Genomic DNA, 10,781 nt, shown 5'->3' on the forward strand with positions numbered 1-10,781 from the left:
AATAGGCCACAATAGAAATAAGTGGACTTTTCGGGATATAGAAAAATTTACACGAATGGAATCAAAATTTCTAGATGAATATAGTGAGTTCCCAAAGGGACATGCATTTATAAGTGTACTCTTCAAGATTAAACAATGTTTTCATGAACCGAATTGAATTCAGTAGGTTCCCAATAGTATTCGCATGTAATAGTGTACTACTCAAGATACGGCAAAATTTTAAGGAAATGAAACACTGTTTCTTTCTGATTCAGGTAGTTCCCATTAGCAGGTTATAGTAAGAAGTATACTTTTAAAGATTTAACAAATTTTCGCCAGCTGAATCTCAGTTACATGGTGAATTCAGTTAATTCCCAATAGGCCGCCATAGAAATAAGTGGACTGTTCGGGATATGGAAAATTTTTCACGAATGGAATCAAAATTTCTGGTGAATATAGTGAGTTCACAATGGGACATGCTTGTATAAGTGTACTCTTCAAGATAGAGCAACATTTTAATGAACGGAATCTAAGTATCATGGTAAATACACTTGGTTCCCAATGGGATTCGCATGTAATAATCGTACTATTCAAGATACAGCAAAATTATAACGAACTGAAACACAGTTTCTTTGTGAATTCAGGTAGTTCCCATTAGCAGGCTCTAGTAAGATGTGTACTTTTAAAGATGTATCAAAATTTCGCCAGCTGAATCTCAATTACTTGGTGAACTCAGGCACTTCCCAGTACGTTGCATTAGTAATAAGTGGACTTTTCGCGATATACAAATATTTTCACGAAGGGAATCAAAATTTCTAGGCCACTTCATTGAGTTCTCAAGGGGACATGCTTGTATAAGTGTACACTTCAAGATATAGCAATATTTTCATGAACTGAATCTAAGTATCATGGTCAATTCATTAGGTTCCCAATAGGATTCACATGTAATAAGGGTACTATTCAAGATACAAAAAAATTTTAACGAACTGAAAACAGTTTCTTTAGGAATTCATTTAGTTCCCATTAGCAGGCTCTAGTAAGAAGTGTACTCTTAAAGATTTATGAATATTTCGCGAACCAAATCTAAGTAACTTGGTGAATTCAGTTAGGTCCCAATAGGCCGCAGTAGTAATAAATGGCCTTTTCGGGATATAGAAAAATTGTCACGAATGGAATCAAAGTTCCGAGCCGAATTCAGTGAGTTCCCAAAGGGACATGCTTGTATAAGTGTACTCTTCTATTCATAGCAACATTTTCACGAACCGAATCTAAGTATCAAGGTGAATTCTGTAGGTACCCAATAGAATTCGCATGTAAGAAGGGTACTATTCAAGATACAGAAAAATTTTACCAAACTGAAACACAGTTTCTTGGTGAATTCAGGTAGTTCCCATTAGCAGGCTCTAATAAGACGTGTACTTTTAAAGATTTATCAAAATTTCGCCAACCGAATCTCAATTACATGCTAAATTCAGTTACTTCCCAATAGGTTGCAATAGTAATAAGTGGACTTTTCGGGATATAGAAAATTTTTACGAATTGAATCAAAATTTCTAGATGAATATAGTGAGTTCCCAAAGGGACATGCATTTATAAGTGTACTCTTCAAGATTAAGCAACATTTTCACGAACCGAATCTAAGTATCATGGTGAATTCAGTAGGTTCCCAATAGGATTCACATATAATAAGGGTACTATTCATGATACAGCAAAATTTTAACGAACCGAAACACAATTTCTCTGTTAATTCAGGTAGTTCCCATTAGCAGGCTCTAGTAAGAAGTGTACTTTTAAAGATTTATCAAAATTTCGCCAGCTGAATCTCAATTACTTGCTGAATTCAGTTACTTCCCAGTAGGTCTCAGTAGTAATATTGGGACTTTTCAGGATATAGAAAAATTTTCACGAATGGAATCAAAAATTCTAGGCGAATTCCGTGAGTTCCCAATGGGACATGCTTGTATAAGTGTACCTCTCATGATATAGCATCATTTTAACAAACGGAATCTAAGTATCATGGTGAATTCAGTAGGTTAACAATAGGATTTGCATGAAATAACGGTACCATTCAAGATACAGCAAAATTTTACCGAAATGAAACACTGTTTCTTTCTGAATTCAGGTAGTTCCCATTAGAAGGTTATAGTAAGAAGTGTACTTTTAAAGATTTATCAAATTTTCGCCAGCTGAATCTCAGTTACTTGGTGAATTCATTTACTTCCCAATAGGCCGCATTAGTAATAAGTGGATTTTTCGGGATATAGAAAAGTTTTTACGAATGGAATCAACATTTCTAGGTGAATATAGTGAGTTCCCAATGGGACATGCTTGTATAAGTGTACTCTTCTAGATATAGCAACATTTTCACGAACCGAATCTAAGTATCATGGTGAATTCAATAGGTTCCCAATAGGATTCGCATGTAATAAGGGTACTATTCAAGATACAACGTAATTTCAATGAACTGAAACACAGTTTCTTTGAATTCAGGTGGCACACATTAGCAGGCTCTAGTAAGAAGTGTACTTTTAAAGATTTATCAAAATTTCGCCAGCTGATTCTCAATTAATTGTTGAACTAAGTTACTTCCGAGTAGGTCGCAATAGTAATAAGTGGACTTTTCGCGATATAGTAAAATTTTCACGAATGGAATCAAAATTTCTGGGCTAATTCAGTGAGTTCCCAATGGGACATGCTTGTATAAGTGTACTTTTCAAGATATAGGAACATTTTCACGAACCGAATTTAAGTATCATGGTGAATTCAGTAGGTTCCCAATAGGATTCACATGTAATAAGGGTACTATTCAAGATGCAGCAAAATTTCAAAGAACTGAAACACGGTTTCTTTGAATTCAGGTAGTACCCATTAGCAGGCTAAAGTAAGAAGTGTACTTTTGAAGATTTATCAAAATTTCGCCAGCTGAATCTAAGTAACTTGGTGAATTCAGTTACTTCCCTGTATGGCACAGTAATAATACTAACTGGCCTAATCGGGATATAGAAAAAAAAATATCACGCATTGTATTAAAATTTCTAGACGAATTCAGTGAGTTCCAAATGGGACATGCTTGTATAAGTGTACTCTTCAAGATATAGCAATATTTTCACGAACTGAATCTAAGTATCATGGTGAATTCAGTAGGTTCCCAATAGGATTCGCATGTAATAGGGTACTACTCAAGATACAACAAAATTATAACGAACTCAAGCACAGTTTCTTTGTGAATTTAGGTCGTTCCCATTAGTAGGCTCCAGTAAGAAGTGGACTTTTAAAGATTTATCTAAATTTCGCCAGCTGAATCTCAATTATTTGGTGAACTCAGGTACTTCCCAGCAGGTCGCAATAGTAATAAGTCGACTTTTCGCGATATAGAAAAATTTTCGCCAATGGAATCCACATTTCTAGGTGAATATAGTGAGTTCCCAATGGGACATGCTTTTATAAGTGTACTCTTCTAGATATAGCAACATTTTCACGAACCAAATGTAAGTATCAAGGTGAATTCTGTAGGTTTCCAATAGGATTTGCATGTAATATGGGTACTATTCAAGATACAGCAAAATTTTACGAACTGAAACAGAGTTTCTTTGTGAATTCAGGTAGATCCCATTAGCAGGCTGTAGTAAGAAGTGTACTTTTAAAGATTTATCAAAATTTCGCCATCTGAATCTCAATTACTTGGTTAATCCAGTTACTACCCAGTAAGTCACAATAGTAATAAGTGGACTTTTTGGGTTATAGAAGAATTTTCACAAATACAATCAAAACCTAGGCGAATTCAGAGAGTTCCCAATGGGACATGCTTTTATAAGTGTACTTTTCAAGATATAGCAACATATTAACGAACGGAATCTAAGTATCATGGTGAATTCAGTAGGTTCCCAATAGGATTCGCATGTAATAAGGGAGCTTTCAAGATACAGCAACATTTTAACGAACTGAAACACAGTTTCTTTGTTAATTCAGGTAGTTCCCATTAGCAGGCTCTAGTAAGAAGTGTACTTTTAAAGATTTATCAAATTTTGACCAGCTGAATCTCAATTACTTGGTGAAGTCACTTACTTCCTTGTAGGTCGCAATAGTAATATGTGGACTTTTTGAGATATAGAAAAAATTTCACGAATGGAATCAAAATTTCTAGGCAAATTCGGTGAGTTCCCAATGGGACATGCTTGTATAAGTGTACTCTTCAAGATAGAGCATCATTTTCACGAACAGAATCTAAGTATCATAGTGAATTCAGTAGGTTCCCATTAGTATTTGCAGGTAATAAGGGACTATTCAAGATAGAGCAAAATTTTAAGGAACTGAAAAAACTGTTTCTTTGTGAAATCAGGTAGTTCCCATTAGCAGGTTATAATAAGAAGTGTACTTTTAGAGAATAGTCTAATTTTCGCCAGCTCAATCTCATTCACTTGGTGAATTCAATTACTTCCCAGTATGTCGCAATAGTAATAAGTGGACTTTTTTGGATATAGAAAATTTTTCACGAATGGAATCAAAATTTCTAGGTGAATATAGTGAGATCCTAATGGGACATGATTGCATAAGTTTACTCTTCAAGATATAGCAACAATTTCATGAACCGGATCTAAGTATCAAGATTTCAGTAGATTCCCAATAGGTTTCACATGTAATAAGGGTACTATTCAAGGTACAGCTAAATTTTAAAGAACTGAAACACAGTTACTTTGTGAATTCAGCTAGTTCCCATAGCAAGCACTAGTAAGTAGTGTACTTTTAAAGATTTATCAATATTTTCACGACCCGAATCTCAGTTATTTGGCCGACTCGGTTACTTCCCAATAGTCCACGATAGTAACAAGTGGACGTTTCAGGTTATAGAAAAATTTTAACGAATGGAAGGAAATTTCTAGGTGAATATAGTGAGTTCCCAATGGAACATGCTTGTATAAATGTACTCTGCAAGATATAGCAACATTTTCACGAACCGAATCTAAGTATCATGATGGATTCAGTAGGTTCCCTCTAGGATTCATATGTAATAAGGGTACCATTCAAGATACAGCAAAATTTTAACGAACTGAAACACAGTTTCAGTGTTAATTCAGGTAGGTCCCATTAGCAGGCTGTAGTAAGAAGTGTACTTTTAAAGATTTATCAAAATTTCGCCAGCTGAATCTAAGTAACTTGTTGAAATCAGTTTGTTAACAATACACCGCAATAGTAATAAGTGGACTTTCGGGATATAGAAAAATTTTCAAGAATGGAATCAAAATTTCTAGGCGAATTCAGTGAGTTCCCAATGGGACATTCTTGTATAAGTGTACTCTTCAAGATGAGTGTACTCTTCAACATTTTCATGATCGGAATCTAGGTATCATTGTGAATTCAGTAGGTTCCCAATAGGATTTGCATGTAATAAGGGTACTATTCAAGATACAGCAAAATTTTAATGAACTAAACCACTGTTTCTTTGTGAATTCAGGTAGTTCCCATTATCAGGCTCTAATAATATGTGTACTTTTAAAGATTTATCAAAATTTCGCGAGCCATATCTAAGTAATTTGTTAATTCAGTTAATTCCCAATAGGCCACAATAGTAATAAATGGAGTTTTCAGGATACAGAAAAATTTTCACAAATGGAATCAAAATTCCTAGGCAAATTCAGTGAGTTCCCAATAGGACATGCTTGTATAAGTGTACTCTTCAAGATATAGCAACATTTTCAAGGACTGAATCTAAGCATTATGGTGAAATCAGTAGGATACCAATACGGTGCGCTAGAAATAAGGGCATTATTCAAGATACAGCAACATTTTAACGACTGAAACACAGTTTCCTTGCGAATTCAGGTAGTTCCCATTAGCAGGCTCTAGTAATATGTGTACTTTTAAAGATTTAGCAATATTTTCATGACCCGAATCTCATTTATTTGGTGTACTCAGTTAGTTCCCAAAAGGCCACGATAGTAGCAAGTGGACATTTCAGGATATAGAAAAAATTTCACGAATGGAATCAAAATTACTAGGTGAATATAGTGAATTCCCAATGGGACATGCTTGTATAAGTGTACTTTTCAAGATACAGCATCATTGTTACGAAGGGAATCTAAGTATCATGTTGAATTCAGTAGGTTCCCAATCGGATTCACATGTAATAATTCAAGATACAGCAAAATGTTAATAAACTGAATCACTGTTTCTTTTGGAATTCAGGTAGTTACCAGTAGCAGTTTCTAGTAATATGTGTACTTTTAAAAATTTATCAAAATTTCGCCAGCTGAATCTAAGTAACTTGGTGAATTCAGTTAGTTCCCAATAGGCCGCAATAGTAATAAGTGGACTTTTCGGGATATAGAAAAATTTTCATGAATGGAATCAAAATTTGTAGGCGAATTCAGTGAGTTCCCAATGGGACATGCTTGTATAATTGTATTTTTCAAGATATAGCATCATTTTTACGAACGGAATCTAAGTATCATGAGGGATTCAGTAGGTTCCCTCTAGGATTCATATGTAATAAGGGTACCATTCAAGATACAGCAAATTTTTAACGAACTGAAACACTGTTTCTTTGCGAATTCATGTAGTTCCATTAGCAGTTTATAGTAAGAAGTGTACTTTTAAAGATTTATCAAAATTTCGCCAGCTGAAACTAAGTAACTTGTTGAATTCAGTTTGTTCCCAATAGGCCACAATAGTAATAAATGACTTTTCGGGATATAATAAAAATTTCACGAATGGAATCAAAATTTCTAGGTGAATATAGTGAGTTCCCAATGGGACACGCTTGTATAAGTATACTCTTCAAGATATAGCAACATTTTCACGAACCGAATCTAAGTATCATGAGGGATTCAGTAGGTTCCCTCTAGGATTCATATGTAATAAGGGTACCATTCAAGATACAGCAAAATTTTAACGAAATGAAACACAGTTTCAGTGTTAATTCAGGTAGGTCCCATTAGCAGGCTGTAGTAAGAAGTGTACTTTTAAAGATTTATCAAAATTTCGCCAGTTGAATCTAAATAACTTGTTGAAATCAGTTTGTTCCCAGTACGCCGCAATAGTAATAAGTGGACTTTTCAGGATATAGAAAAATTTTCAAGAATGGAATCAAAATTTCTAGGCGAATTCAGTGAGTTCCCAATGGGACATGCTTTTATAAGTGTACTTTTCAAGATATAGCATCATTTTAACGAACGGAATCTAAGTATAATGGTGAATTCAGTAGGTTCCAATAGTATTCACATGTAATAAGGGTACTATTCAAGATACAGCACAATTTTAACAAACTGACACACTGTTTCTTTGTGAATTCAGGTAGTTCCCATTAGCAGGTTATAGTAAGAAGTATACTTTTAAAGAATTATCAAAATTTCGCCAGCTGAATCTAAGTAACTTGTTGAATGCAGTTTGTTCCCAATAGGCCGCAATAGAAATAAGTGGACTTTTCGGGATTTAGTAAAATTTTCACGAATGGAATCAAAATTTCTAGGTGAATATAGTGAGTTCCCAATGGGACATTCTTGTATAAGTATACTCTTCAAGATATAGCAACATTTTCATGAACCGAATCAAAGTATCATGGTGAATTCAGTAGGTTCCCTCTGGGATTCGCATGTAATAAGGGTATTATTCAAGATACAGCAACATTTTAATGAACTGAAACACAGTTTCTTTGAGAATTCAGGTAGTTCCTATTATCAGGCTCTAGTAATATGTGTACTTTTAAAGATTTATCAAGGCAGATCTTCTCGGTTGCTGCCGCCGCGGAGAGGACTTAGGCAGTAGCCCACGAGCACACTTGAGCCTCGGAACCTCAGGGGAGGGTCCAGGAGCAGCAGGACCCCTGCACCTGAGACACCGCTGGAACCTGAAGGAAACAGACCGGATAAACAGTTCTCTGCACCCAAATCCCGTGGGAGGGAGAGCTAAACCTACAGAGAGGCAGACACGCCTGGGAAACCAGAAGAGACTGCACTCTGCGCACATCCAGACACCAGAGGAAAACACCAAACACCATCTGGAACCCTGGTGCACGGAGGCTCCCAGAAAGAGCGGCACAGATCTTCTCGGTTGCTGCCGCCGCGGAGAGGATTTAGGCAGTACCCCACGAGCACACTTGAGCCTCGGAACCTGAGGGAGGACCAACTTTTCCCCTGCAAGTGACCTGCCTGGTGAACTCAGGACACACAGAGGCAAAATTGCTCTAGGACTGGGCACTTCCTGTGTTTACCGGAAGTCCCACACCCGCGGATCCCGGCCCGCAGCAGCTCTCTGCTCCCAAACCCCGTGGGAGAGAAACCTCACCGCCTGCTCAGGTGGGCACTCCTGAGGCTGCAGAGTGGAGGAGACCACCAACACTGCCCACCCCTGCCCACATCCCTGGCCCAAGAGGAAACTGTATAAGACCTCTGGGATCCCGTAGGGGAGGGTCCAGGAGCAGCAGGACCCCTGCACCTGAGACACCGCTGGAACCTGAAGGAAACAGACCGGATAAACAGTTCTCTTCACCCAAATCCCGTGGGAGGAGAGCTAAACCTACAGAGAGGCAGACACGCCTGGGAAACCAGAAGAGACTGCACTCTGCACATCCAGACGCCAGAGGAAAACACCAAACGCCATCTGGAACCCTGGTGTGCGGAGGCTCCCAGAAAGAGCGGCGCAGATCTTCTCGGTTGCTGCCGCCGCGGAAAGGACTTGGGCAGTGCCCCACGAGCACTCTTGAGCCTTGGAACCTCAGGTAGGACCAACTTTTCCCCTGCAAGTGACCTGCCTGGTGAACTCAGGACACACAAAGGCAAAATTCCTCTAGGACCGGGCACTTCCTGTGTTTACCGGAAGTCCCACACCCGCGGATCCCGGCCCGCAGCAGCTCTCTGCTCCCAAACCCTGTGGGAGAGAGACCTCACCGCCTGGTCACGTGGGCACTCCTGAGGCTGCAGAGCGGAGGAGACCACCAATACTGCCTACCCCTGCCCACATCCCTGGCCCAAGAGGAAACTGTATAAGGCCTCTGGGTTCCCGTAGGGGAGGGCCCAGGAGCGGCAGGACCCCTGCGCCTGAGACACTGCCGGAACCTGAAGGAAACAGACTGGATAAACAGTTCTCTGCACCCAAGTCCCGTGGGAGGGAGAGCTAAACCTACAGTGAGGCAGACACGCCTGGGAAACCAGAAGAGACTGCACTCTGCGCACATCTAGACACAAGAGGAAAACACCAAACGCCATCTGGAACCCTGGTGCGCGGAGGCTCCCGGAAAGAGCGATGCAGATCTTCTCGTTTGCTGCCGCCGCGGAGAGGACTTAGGCAGTACCCCACGAGCACACTTGAGCCACGGAACCTCAGGTAGGACCAACTTTTCCGCTGCAAGTGACCTGCCTGGTGAACTCAAGACACAGGCCCACAGGAACAGCTGAAGACCTGTAGAGAGGAAAAACTACACGCCCGAAAGCAGAACACTCTGTCCCCATAACTGGCTGAAAGAAAACAGGAAAACAGGTCTTACATCACTCCTGACACACAGGCTTATAGGACAATCTAGCCACTGTCAGAAATAGCAGAACAAAGTAACTCTAGAGATAATCTGATGGCGAGAGGCAAGCGCAGGAACCCAAGCAACAGAAACCAAGACTACATGGCATCATTGGAGCCCAATTCTCCCACCAAAATAAACATGGAATATCCAAACACACCAGAAAAGCAAACTCTAGTTTCAAAATCATATTTGATCATGATGGTGGAGGACTTCAAGAAAGACGTGAAGAACTCCCATAGAGAACAAGTAGAAGCCTACAGAGAGAAATCGCAAAAATGCCTGAAAGAATTCCAGGAAAACATAAATAAACAAGTAGAAACCCATAGAGAGGAGACACAAAAATCCCTGAAAGAATTGCAGGAAAACACAATCAAACAGTTGAAGGAATTAAAAATGGAAATAGAAGCAATCAAGAAAGAACACATCTAAACAACCCTGGATATAGAAAATCAAAAGAAGAGACAAGGAGCTGTAGATAGAAGCTTCACCAACAGAATACAAGAAATGGAAGAGAGAATCTCCGGAGCAGAAGATTCCCTAGAAATCTTTGACTCAACTGTCAAAGATAATTTAAAGCAGAAAAAGCTACTGGTCCAAAACATACAGGAAATCCAGGACTCAATGAGAAGATCAAACCTAAGAATAATATGTATAGAAGAGAGTGAAGACTCCCAGCTCAAAGGACCAGTAAATATCTTCAACAAAATCATAGAAGAAAACTTCCCTAACCTAAAAAAAGAGATACCCATAGGCATACAAGAAGCCTACAGAACTCCAAATAGATTGGACCAGAAAAGAAACACCTCCCGTCACATAATAGTCAAAACACCAAATGCACAAAATAAGGAAAGAATATTAAAAGCAGTAAGGGAAAAAGGTAAAGTAACATATAAAGGCAAACCTATCAGAATCACACCAGACTTTTCGCCAGAAACTATGAAGGCCAGGAGATCCTGGACAGATGTCATACAAACCCTAAGAGAACACAAGTGCCAGCCCAGGTTACTGTATCCTGCAAAAATCTCAACATAGATGGAGAAACCAAGATATTCCATGACAAAACCAAATTTACACAATATCTTTCTACAAATCCAGCACTACAAAGGATAATAAAGGGTTAAGCCCAACATAAGGAAGCAAGCTATACCCTAGAAGAAGCAAGAAACTCATCGTCTTGGCAACAAAACAAAGAAAAGAAAAGCACACAAACATAACCTCACATCCAAATATGAATATAACAGGAAGCAATAATCACTATTCCTTAATATCTCTCAACATCAATGGCCTCAACTCC

The sequence above is a fragment of the Rattus norvegicus genome, chromosome 7 (assembly GCF_021556685.1).
Source record: "Rattus norvegicus strain SHRSP/BbbUtx chromosome 7, alternate assembly SHRSP_T2T, whole genome shotgun sequence".
NCBI lineage: Eukaryota > Metazoa > Chordata > Mammalia > Rodentia > Muridae > Rattus > Rattus norvegicus.